The sequence below is a fragment of the Grammomys surdaster genome, unplaced genomic scaffold, assembly GCF_004785775.1.
Source record: "Grammomys surdaster isolate TR1022 unplaced genomic scaffold, NIH_TR_1.0 125974, whole genome shotgun sequence".
Taxonomy (NCBI): Eukaryota; Metazoa; Chordata; class Mammalia; order Rodentia; family Muridae; genus Grammomys; species Grammomys surdaster.
The window spans coordinates 4464969-4475879 of record NW_021620791.1 but is presented as its reverse complement, the minus strand read 5'-3'; positions in this window follow the sequence as shown (position 1 = coordinate 4475879).

The window sequence follows — 10911 nt, the reverse complement described above, 5'->3', positions numbered from 1 at the left end:
TCCTTAATAACTGGCACAAAATCACAATCCAGCTCATCCATAATGACGGCACTGTGAAGGCTGGATGACAAAGGTGCAAGGGAGAAGCTAACCCTATTCTGAGTTTTTCGGAATCTAGGCAGCTAGTCCTGTTGCAGGTTACAGTCGGAGTCAGAGCTTGAAGGGAGAAAAAATCGAATAGGCTGACACACTTTACCAAATATTCCAGTTCCAAGTAGGGTAGAAAGCCATCTGGCTCCCCTGCTGCTCACAGCACAACCACCTGGGTGCCCTTCTTTCTTCCTTTCCTCTAGTCCCTGCATCTAAAACAAACCTGTCCTGCAGGGAGCAGGAGCCAGAGCAAAGAAGCTGGGCTCCTCCTCCCTGCTTTGTGAGCAGAAGAGAGGACAGGAGGAAATTGTGCCAAAGGTCATGGTGTTCTGGTCAGCGTGTTCCAGCTTTGAAACTTTGAGAGCTGCCAGGGTCCAGGCAAGAAAAAATGCTGCAGGCTGATCCACCTGCCAGCTCCGAAAAGCTCCAGCTGGGCTTCAGCCTCCATGGCAACTACACCCTGCAAGCAAGGTTAAGGTCCTCAGAGATTCACTCCAGTCCCAGCAGCAGAATGGGAGCCTGTGACTGCAGGAATGGTCAAGCTAGAAAGTACATGGGGCTTCAGAGATGTGCCTGGAGGCCTTGCTGACTTTGTCTCTCAAACCCTGCCTTATATACCCACATTCCCAAAGTCCCAAAAGGAGAATAATCGTTTCTTCATTCCTGGGCTTTCTTTCCCCATACTTACAAGTGTCTTTGTATTCTCCCATCTAACGTTGATATTTACTTTCTCAGAACCTGACACAGGGCCAAACTATGATTGGTCATGGAATTGCCTTTGTAGAGTAGAGTATACAGCCTGAGAGAGAAATTAGGCACTGAATAGGAAAACTAAGATAGAAATAAAAAGCAGAATAGGTACTATGAGGACTCTGTAGAAGAGCAAAGCAATAGAGTTATCTCCAAGCAGGAGGGCTATCAAGGCTGCCCAAGGCAGAAAACTCTCAGGTGAAGGACTGTACCAGGAAGCTGCAGTTTAGGGCCAGTAGCTGGGGGTAATGACTGTTAGCAAAGATCAAGAGATTGAGTACAAAGGTCCTGAGATAGGAAAAAAAAGGGGGGGGGGGGAATGGAAAGGTCCAAAGCAGTGAAGGAAGCATATTGCATGCACAGGTATTGCCAATATAACTGGAGGGTGTTGAAAATACTCCTGATGTCTGAATGCCTGTTTCCCATTAGAAGATTATGAAAAGTTCTGGAAGGAAAAAGTTGAATACAGTAGCAATCTGAACCAACAAGCTATCTCATAGATGATAGATTTCCTCTGGTTCTTTATCCACTATGTCTTCCAGTTGCTCTCATGGGAAGTTCATCTGAATTCTGAAGGAGAACTTGGAGAGATGAGAGGCCAAGTCCCAGTCTCTGCCTGTACTCTCCTCCTTATCATTGACTAAAACAATCCATAGAAAGGTGCTTGACATGGACTACACCCTGTCTCCTCACAGCATCTCCATGTTCTAAAGCACAGGCATCCATACTAGGCAAACAAGCTAAGCAAAGAGCATGCTAATAATCATAGCCCCGTTCACCTAGGGTCAAGCTGCGGTGCTCTTTAGTCCTCTGTTAACTCTTCTCGCAGGAGATCACGATGATTGTGTGAGGACAGTGAGGGTACCATAAATGCTAAAGACAAAATTCTTAAAGAAAGTCAAGAGGAAAAAAAAAAAAACATGAAAAGCAGTATGGGAATATCCCTGTATGAAACTTGTCCTTCCTGCAGCCCTGCACAAGATGTTCTTAGTAGTAGTCCTAACCAAAACAAAAAACAAACAAAAAAATACTTAATAATGGCGTAATGTGGCTGATGTTTTCATTATCACTACAGCATCACCTTTCTGGCTCTAACTTCATGTTCTGTTAGTTTTTCTCTCAAATTGGCAGACGAAATTGGATTGATGTATAAAGCCCTAAGAATCCTAAAGGTGTCTTATAGAAGAATCCACACTGAGGGTCTAGGGTGACACAGACTCATATCCACTTCATGACTGAGAGACTTAGGTTTGTAGGTGACCAGACTTCCACTTTCCTTCTCTGCATAGTGAGGGTGATGGTCTCTATCTCTCAGAGCAGTAGCCAAACCTTAACACAATTCAGAAGTCCCTGCACATAGCGTGCATGAAAGGAAAAATAAATCAAGGCTAATCCCATCAACAAAGACTGGACTCTAAGCTTCAAATATTCTCACCACATCTCCCCAGACTCCTTATGTGTCCCCAGACACATCTGGTAGAAGACCTAATTTGTGCCATAAATATATAATAATTCAGCAAGCTTCCAACAGATTTAACAGATCTTGAGACTAGTCCCAATAACCTTCACTGGCAACCCTGGACAAATGATTCCTCTGGTGTTTCATAGGCAGACTACATAATAGAAATATCACGTCAGCTAGCCTTATCATAGCTCCTGCTTCGTGATGCTTTGGGGCATGGGGTGACATGACTCCATAGCTTATCACAGAATAATGCTCAGAGTAATCCTGTGTCTCGGTTATCTACCTGCAAAATGGGAATAACCATGATCTCTGTTCCCTTGCATAGTTTGGTTGAGCAAATGGTAATGTCCAGTTCATGCTTGGCATGGTGCCAGGGATGTACTTATACCATAACGAATGTGAGCTGTCATCCTTTAATTATTTCTAGCTATAACATGGTGATCTTCATAGATTATCTCACTACTCTCTGTCTTCCCTACACCTGTGTGAAGCACTCCAACAGTGTCCAAGGGCACCTGTTAACTCCATGTATACTTTCCACGTTTACTGAGGGCATCTCACCCCACTCAGAGAATAGTTCACTCATGGACTCAGACGACTTATTTTAGTAAAGAAGGAAACCAAACTAAGTGGCACAACATACACTTCTTCAAACTAAGACAGGCCTCAGACAAGGCCATGGCCCTGGCTGCTGGGTACTGGGGGAAGATGGAATTTCTGGTGAATCATAACTTCATGCCTCACCCTATGTTGTCAGTCAAGGTCTAACCTCCTCTGGTCAAACACTGAAGGTCACATGCTCCTCTATTTGAAGCTAAGAGATTGTCTTACTTTACATAACACTACTACAGCAGCTTTCATCACTGCCCCAAGTACTTTCATTCCTATAACAAGGAGCCATGTTTCACAAACTCTCTGAGAACATTACCTTGGCTCTATGTCAGCTACCACTGTGCCCTTCTCAGATAAGTCTTTCACCCCTCAAAAATAGAGGCTTCTTTTTGGTTTATCTTTTTATTCGACAGACATTTTTCAAGTAGTCAGTGTGCCAGACACAGGACACAGGTATCAAGGAAGATACCACCTGTTTTCTGTGCCAAAGCAGACTGCAAATAGAACATATCCTTACAAAGTACCAAATGCAGCAACAAAGGGGTCAGAGAGCAGTGTTGTAGAAACCTAGACAAATACATGAAGGATCTTAACTCTCTGTGGAACATTCAAAAAGTTGGAGAGGAGATACTTGATTACATCAAGAAGAAAACCAGCCATTTCTCAGTGCCATGCATCTCACAAACATGTATTGAAAAACCATTTCTTAATCCATCACATTCTCTGGAAGCTTCTGACTTGCATCTCAACTTTCAGTACGCAATCCTATCCCTGCATGTTTCATGATCTGACTCTGAAATCAGACTAGCATCTCAATGCAGGCCAAGCTGGACCTGTCCCGCTCTCTGTCATAATTGCAGCATGCAATAGTAGCAAGCATGCCACCAATATTTATCAATTCATAAAACATCATTTGATAGCCCTGCACTGTGGAAGTCCCATGCTAGGCAATAGTGATGCAGGTGCTACTTAGATATGAGGAATCAGTCAACAACACACATTGGCAACAAAAAAAATAAAATAAAATCTAGTTGAGTGATTAGAATTGTAGGTGTCAGGAAGAATGGCATGTTCAACTTGGTTCAATTAAAGTCAGCCAGCAAATATTAACTGTACCTTCTAGGTGAAAGGGAATTTCATGTACAAGAGAGAATACAAAATTAATCAAATGAAAAGAAGCCCTTATGCTTAACATTTTAACCTAGGAAGGCATGCTCATACAAAAATCTGAATAAATTAGAGGCTATGAATATTCAAGAGGAGACGCGTCAAGAAAGACTTTGGGAGGTACTTAGAAAGCACCTAGAATAAAGCCCTTCTGTGTGAGCTCAGATGACTCGGAATGAGGAAATCATTCCAGGAAAAGAAAGTATCACCAGGAAGATGGAAAATAGCTTGTTCTTTGCTGAGAGCCCACTTGAACAGTCATCTCAAAGACAGTACTGAGGAGTGGACAGAGCCAGAAAGCTAGCCAGCTCTTCCAGGAACACCCTTCTTCCATAGCTCTGAAATATTGGGGATCATCAGCCTTGTGGCCCTTTTGTTTCAGCAAAAATGTGACCAAGGGGATGACTGCATAGGTAACGGGCCCCGAACCCAAATGAAAAGCTGAATGTGATAGCACCCACTTGTATTCACAAGGCTGTGGGGTGCGGGTGTAGAGATAGGCAGATCCTTGGGGTTCACTGGCCAAGCAGGCCAGCTTATTGGAAGAGTTCAAAGTAAGAAGAAAAAAAGACCCTCCTGTATATGCACACGACAGTTTATGTGCACTTGTATATGCACAAGGCACCCATACAGACAAGAACATGCATATACACACTAAGTCCCATAATCAAAACTATGCCTTGAGACCACATATGGGCAGTGAGGCAGAAGACACACACCGATTCTGTCTTATTTCTTAGAGAAACCACCACTAAACATTCTAATAGTTGTGATATGACTTCAGTCAGGGATGCTGACCTTAAGCTTATCCTCAGGAACAGACAAGAGGACCATTCTAAAAACTAATCCCCTTGTAGTAATGACCAGTCCAATGGTGGCCATTTGCCTCCAAGACATGCAGAACCTTTCTCTATCTAGATAGTCAGACATTAGAAAAGGGAGTCCTCTCTTTTCCAGCCACTGCTGTTAACTGTGGAAGAAAAACAAAATTGAAAACTATCTGTGGCTATCTTCTCCCAAAGGAGCTCTGATATATGGCATGATGTCAGCAAGCAAGGGAAGCCAAGGTGCATGTATGGTGGAGAAAGAACATGCAACATCCTTCAGCTCTTAGCACGTGGTAAATTGGGAAACCTGAGTAATTGAAACCCTGGTGGACAAGTTAATTTTCAGAGAATCACTTCAAATCCCAAAGTCTTATTTTTGGAAGGGATCTGTTCTAATCACTTATCTAATGTCCAAATTAGTCTGTCTTTTATGTATTTCTCATAATGAGTTTCACTCCCCCTTGTAGAGTTTAGTTCAATCAACAAGACTTGGTAAAAACAATTGATTCAGAGCATACATAAAATACTAAGGACTCTTCTGTTGATAAGTTCTCCATCTAGTTGTAGAGAAAAGCAATAAACAATGAATATGTAATATACTGTCAAGGGTTAAATGCAGGTGCTTAGGAGGAAATAAAAGGGGCTTTGTTATGTCTTTGGGTGTGTTAGTGGGTAGCCAAGAAGGACTTTTGAAGGACATTTATCTAAGCAGACACACATAAGAGAAAGCAATTACATACCTATTGAATCACAAAGAGGAATAGCATCTCATCCAGGAGCCATTGAGGTGAAGAGTTTCTGGCATACTATTAGGTACTCAGGAAGCCAGATGTAAGAAATCTGTGTATATATGGAGATCATCAGGAGTGGAAGTCATAAAAGGCAGAAAGTTTTGAAGGCAGTGCTACAGAAAGGCAGTCAGGTAGATGGGTAAAGAGAAATAGACACAGTGATACATAGTAACATACAGGAAATATGAAAGAAGACTTAGAAATACACTGTGAAATGAGATGGAGAGAAGATATTTTAAATTATGTATATATGAAGGAAGGACTGAGTCACCTTGTTGTCCCTCCATGGGATACTCGTAGTGGTTTTTTTGTTTTCAACACCAAAAAAAATTTTGGTGGAAATGTCATAAAAATGGAGACAGATTAATACAATTCTTTGATGACAGAATTTGCAGAATGTTGATGTAAATAAGAACTTGTTTCCCACAAGCTTCTATCAGAAATATCTATTCCAGACTCATGATGCTTCCTTCTCTACCTGTCTTATTATGCTTCTAAAATACTTTCAAAAGATGTGTTATTCCTTCTCAACTGAGAGAGAGAAAGTGGGGTGGGGGCATCATGTAGAAACAGGGAAAAAGACCCATTATCAAAGAAAAGAAGACTCAACCAGAAGACTACAACTCAATTCAGAAAGTTGTAGCTTCTTTCCAGAAAGCATATGATGCCCTAAGACCACAGGCCGGTGACTGAAGAGCACGCAGAGCGTGTCAGAGCTCAAACAGAGAGCAGAGAATAAAAGAATAGTTAGAAGTAAAGATAAAAAGTTTCTCCCCTTTACAATGTTGATCTGGCGTGGGTCACAACACCAACAGTGAATAGAGATGAACCAAGATATGAATTCTAGACATGAACCAGGAGAACTGGTTGAGAGTAAGCAAGAAGTTCCTTCAGCTCCCTTAGGCTAACTTGTACTGAGGACTAGAAGTATTTAGTGTTGATTGGGGTCTCATCTTTGTGGGTCATGGCAAGGGTTAGTGGTGGTGATGATTACATGGGAGCTAAGAGCAGAACAAATTATTAGTTTTTAATCAGAGTCCTTTGGGTTGCAATAGACAAAATAAAACAGTTCAAACTGGCTTTGGTTAACAGGGAATTTATTAGTCCACATAGCTGAAAGATTGGGCATAAACTTCACATACAAAAAGTTTCAGAAATTCAGACTGATTGTAAGAGCCCAGATGAAATGCCAGGTCTCTCCATCTTGCAAATCGACTTGATGCAACTTGTCTGACTGAGGAAAATGTTCCAAGAGATGTCAAAGTGCACATGCTATGCAGGAGATCACAGATAAAATGGACGGCTGATATCTCATCTAAAACTATGAGAATCAGAAAATACTGGAACAATACTTGAAAGTACCACTAAAGAAAAGGAGGAAGAGGAAGAAGAGAAGGAGGAAGAGGAGAAGGAGGAGAAAGAGGAGGAAGAAGAGGAGGAAGAGGAGGAGGAAGGGAAGGAGGAAGGGGAGGAGGAGGAGGAGGGGAGGAGGGGAATTTGACAAAGAAGAAGAGGAGGAGGAGGAGAGCTAGAAGAAGACAAGGAGGAGGAAAGGAAGAGAATTCAAAGAAGAGGAGGAAGAGAATTAGAAGACAAGGAGGAGGAAAAAAACTTGCAATACAAAAATGATCAAGCTGGTGATGTAACAACTTGGTGATAGACTTCTTGACTAACATGTAGGCGGTCTTAGATTCTAACATATGAAGAATAGAGAGAGGGGCACAAAAACAAACAAAAAAAAACCATAAAATTAAAAATTTAAAGAAAAACGAAAGAAAGAAGGAAGACAAATCATGTACCCAAGTCTTCTATTTCAAAACTGAAAGTGGAATAAAAACAGGTTTGCTAGTTTAAAATTAGCTCAAAGATGCAAACTGTAATTCCTAGAAAATAATCACTAGAAAATCACCAAAAAAATGTAACTGCGAAGCAGAGGAAGATGATAAATGTTGAAAAGTTCCTGACCAATGAGAACATAGGAAGTGAGTGACTGAGATTAATGGCATAGCCCAGAGCAATATGGCTAACTTGATCTAACCAAACCGATAATTACACTCTCTGTGCATCCACCAAAGATTCCAACCAAAGGGCACTCAATGAATGACCATATTCTGCATATAAGAGGCATACTTGATATTAAGATACAAACTGATAAAAGATGAAGGAATAAAAACGTTATCGTGCTAGCAAGCGTAAGAAAGCAAAATTGTCTCAATTACTACCTAACAAACATCAAGGGGGTTAGAGACATAGCTCAGGAGTCACGTGCATTTGCTGCTCTTGACGAGGATCCAGGATCAGTTCCCAGCACTCACATGGTGGCTTCCAACCATCCATAGGCATGAACAAGGAATGCATACACATACTTGATGCACACACATACTTGAAGGCCAAATGCTCAGACACACTAAATGAAGTAAATAAATCTTATTTTTTTCAATAAACATCAACATTACCAAATACATTGACAGAACTTTATGATAAAAATGTTAATGATCAGAGGAAGAGAAGGAGGGAAAGGGAAAGAAAGACATGGAGAAAGGATGATTTTAAAGCTGATTTCATGTCACTAATTGTCCAATATGAAAACTATACTATGCAAAACACCATGTTTCCTTCTCTAAATCAGCACATGCAATGCATCCATTTTACTAACACACATCCGAACTAATTTTATTAGTATATTTTATGTCTCCCATCAGAGTAGAATTCTAGAAATGGGAGGATCTATTTTTGTTATATTACATGTACTTCCATTTCCCGGCATCTAGAAGAGGGCTAATATATCCTTAAGTACTCAAAGAATGATGTTTGAAACAGACATGCATGAATGCAAGTGTTAGCAAAGAGACCGTGACTGCATGCAGGTTCCTGAAGGCAAATCTTGCATTCTTTCCCTCTGTTCCCACATTGGAGGAAGCACACCCGCCAAAGGCTGTGAAACCCAGCTCCTAGTTCAGAGCCCATTCTCGTGGCAGTCATAATAAAACAAGCATTTGGATGGATGAGACAGGAAATGACCAATAGCCACAGCACATAATGACACATCTTTAGCTGGCAAGGGGAGGGAGGAAGGTCCTCTGCAGAGTCAGTTTAAGGAGCCACAGGAATGTGAAGCAGGAACAGTTTTAATGATTTTTCAAATGAGATGATACAGTTTGCCTTCTAGTTATTCTCTGATAAACCCGACAGTCACCCTACAAATTTCAACCACCATTTAGTCAGCATGATTTCTCCTCGCCTCCAAGCCTCCTCTGGGGAAAGTGGTAAGTCAAACTCAACAGATGGGAGAATTGGAATGTCTCATCTCTGGAGGGTAATGGAGCCTTCAAGTGCCTCATAAATACTCTAGATCCTCTGCCCAGAAAAACGTCTTTCCACAGGACGTTTTTCATGTACTTTGATGCAGTTGAATGACCACCGTGAACAGGTCCTCGGAACATGCGGTCTCAAGCAACGGGTTGCATTTTGTAGATCCTAGCATACAGAAATGAAAACATCTCATCTAAGCTTCCAAGACACAATTGCACACAGACTCTGCCTCATGTATCCTGTCTAATGTTATTTTCACTGTTTGCTAAGTATCTTGCTTTACATAAGCGGGCAAAAATATTTGCAGCCGGCTCTGATGAATAAGGTATGTGGCTCAGCTGGTTAGCATCCAGTTTGGAGAGGAAATGCATGAGTAAAAAGTAATGAGATTAGGGTCTGTGCATGAGAGGAATGCTGCCTTCAGTCTTGACTCTCTCCTTGCATGTGTGGTTGTGAATGCATTACGGAACAGTCCTGAACTTCTGGTTTTTATTAGTCTGGGAAGTGGAAATTAAACTACCTGCCTCACGAGGCTTTTGTCAAAAACTTAATAAGACAATATAAGATAACCCAGTGCATTCGCTGCTATCGGCAGTAGCAGTGTCATTGTTGTGGGTTTAAAGCAACACACACAGGTATTCTGCAAGGCACAAAAGTGGAAAGGAAACTGTGGAGATGTCCTGAGGGGGAGGGAGAAGAAGTAGGAGGTGGAATAAGAGAGGGTAATAGAATATAGAATATATGTGATGTAAAAAGGACACTAATTGAGGAAGTATAAAGGGAACAAAAAGAGGGAAAGAGAGACAGGTGAGACCAGTGGGGGAGGGGGCAGGGTGAACAAACGGTGATATACTATATACAAACCTGTTACCGAGAAAATCATTACCTTATATGGTAAACTAATCTTTTCCAATTTTCACATGTTCAAAAATTGGAAGATAATGTATTTTGAGTCGCAGCAGTGATATTGACTAAAGATCTAGACATTCAGCATGTCAAGCATAGTGCTTCCATGTGGAGCTTTGGGCTGAAAAGCCATTCTGCAAGAGCCAATCTCACACTATGATGTTGAGATGGCTGTTTCCTGCAGAGCAGATGTGGTGGTCATACAGCCAATCTCGAAGGTTTGCAACACAATTTACTTGGTTCGTGACTTGGCATTGCCAATGACCCATGACTGCCACCCCTTGCTCCCACCCCAGGACTGGGTGTGGAGCAAATTCTGTCAGCAGCACTGTTCTTCCATCAAGAAAGAATATCAGATACGGTGACTCCCATGTGGTCTTCTGTCCGGCACTGACTTGTATTCTCTCACTTCTATTCACACTGAAGTGGTAGTGCAATCCCTTAGGTAGACAGGCAGGGTCCTTTGCAGAATAGAGCACCCTGAACAACACAACTAGGAGCTAAAGTCTGAGGGAGAAATCAAAATGACCAGTTAAGAAAAAGGAGTCCTCAGCTGACAAGGAACTAACATCACAACCAAATCAAAATTATCAGGACCACAGAGAGTAGGTTAGCGATGGGCCACTGGCTATATCAAAGCTACAGAAGAAAAGGGAAAAGTGAGTGTATGTTTCTGTTACTGCTCAGGAGACAGGGTGCTCTAATTATTTGGCAAGAGCTGCCCGGCATCCTTGGCAAGCAGGTCCTTCCTTAGTGGCACCAAGTAATAAATGGTTCTTAGAATGGCCATGGGGAATCATTCAATAAAACGGTGATTGTAACGTGCCTAGTTCATGATTCTTATGTTTTAGACGTTTATTAAATCTAAACGTCAGTCTCTGTGTACATGTGAGTGCATCTATGGGTGTGCGTCTGTGTGTGTGGATGGTGTGTGTGTGTGTGTGGAGAGAGAGAGAGAGAGAGAGAGAGAGAGAGAGAGAGAGAGAGAGAG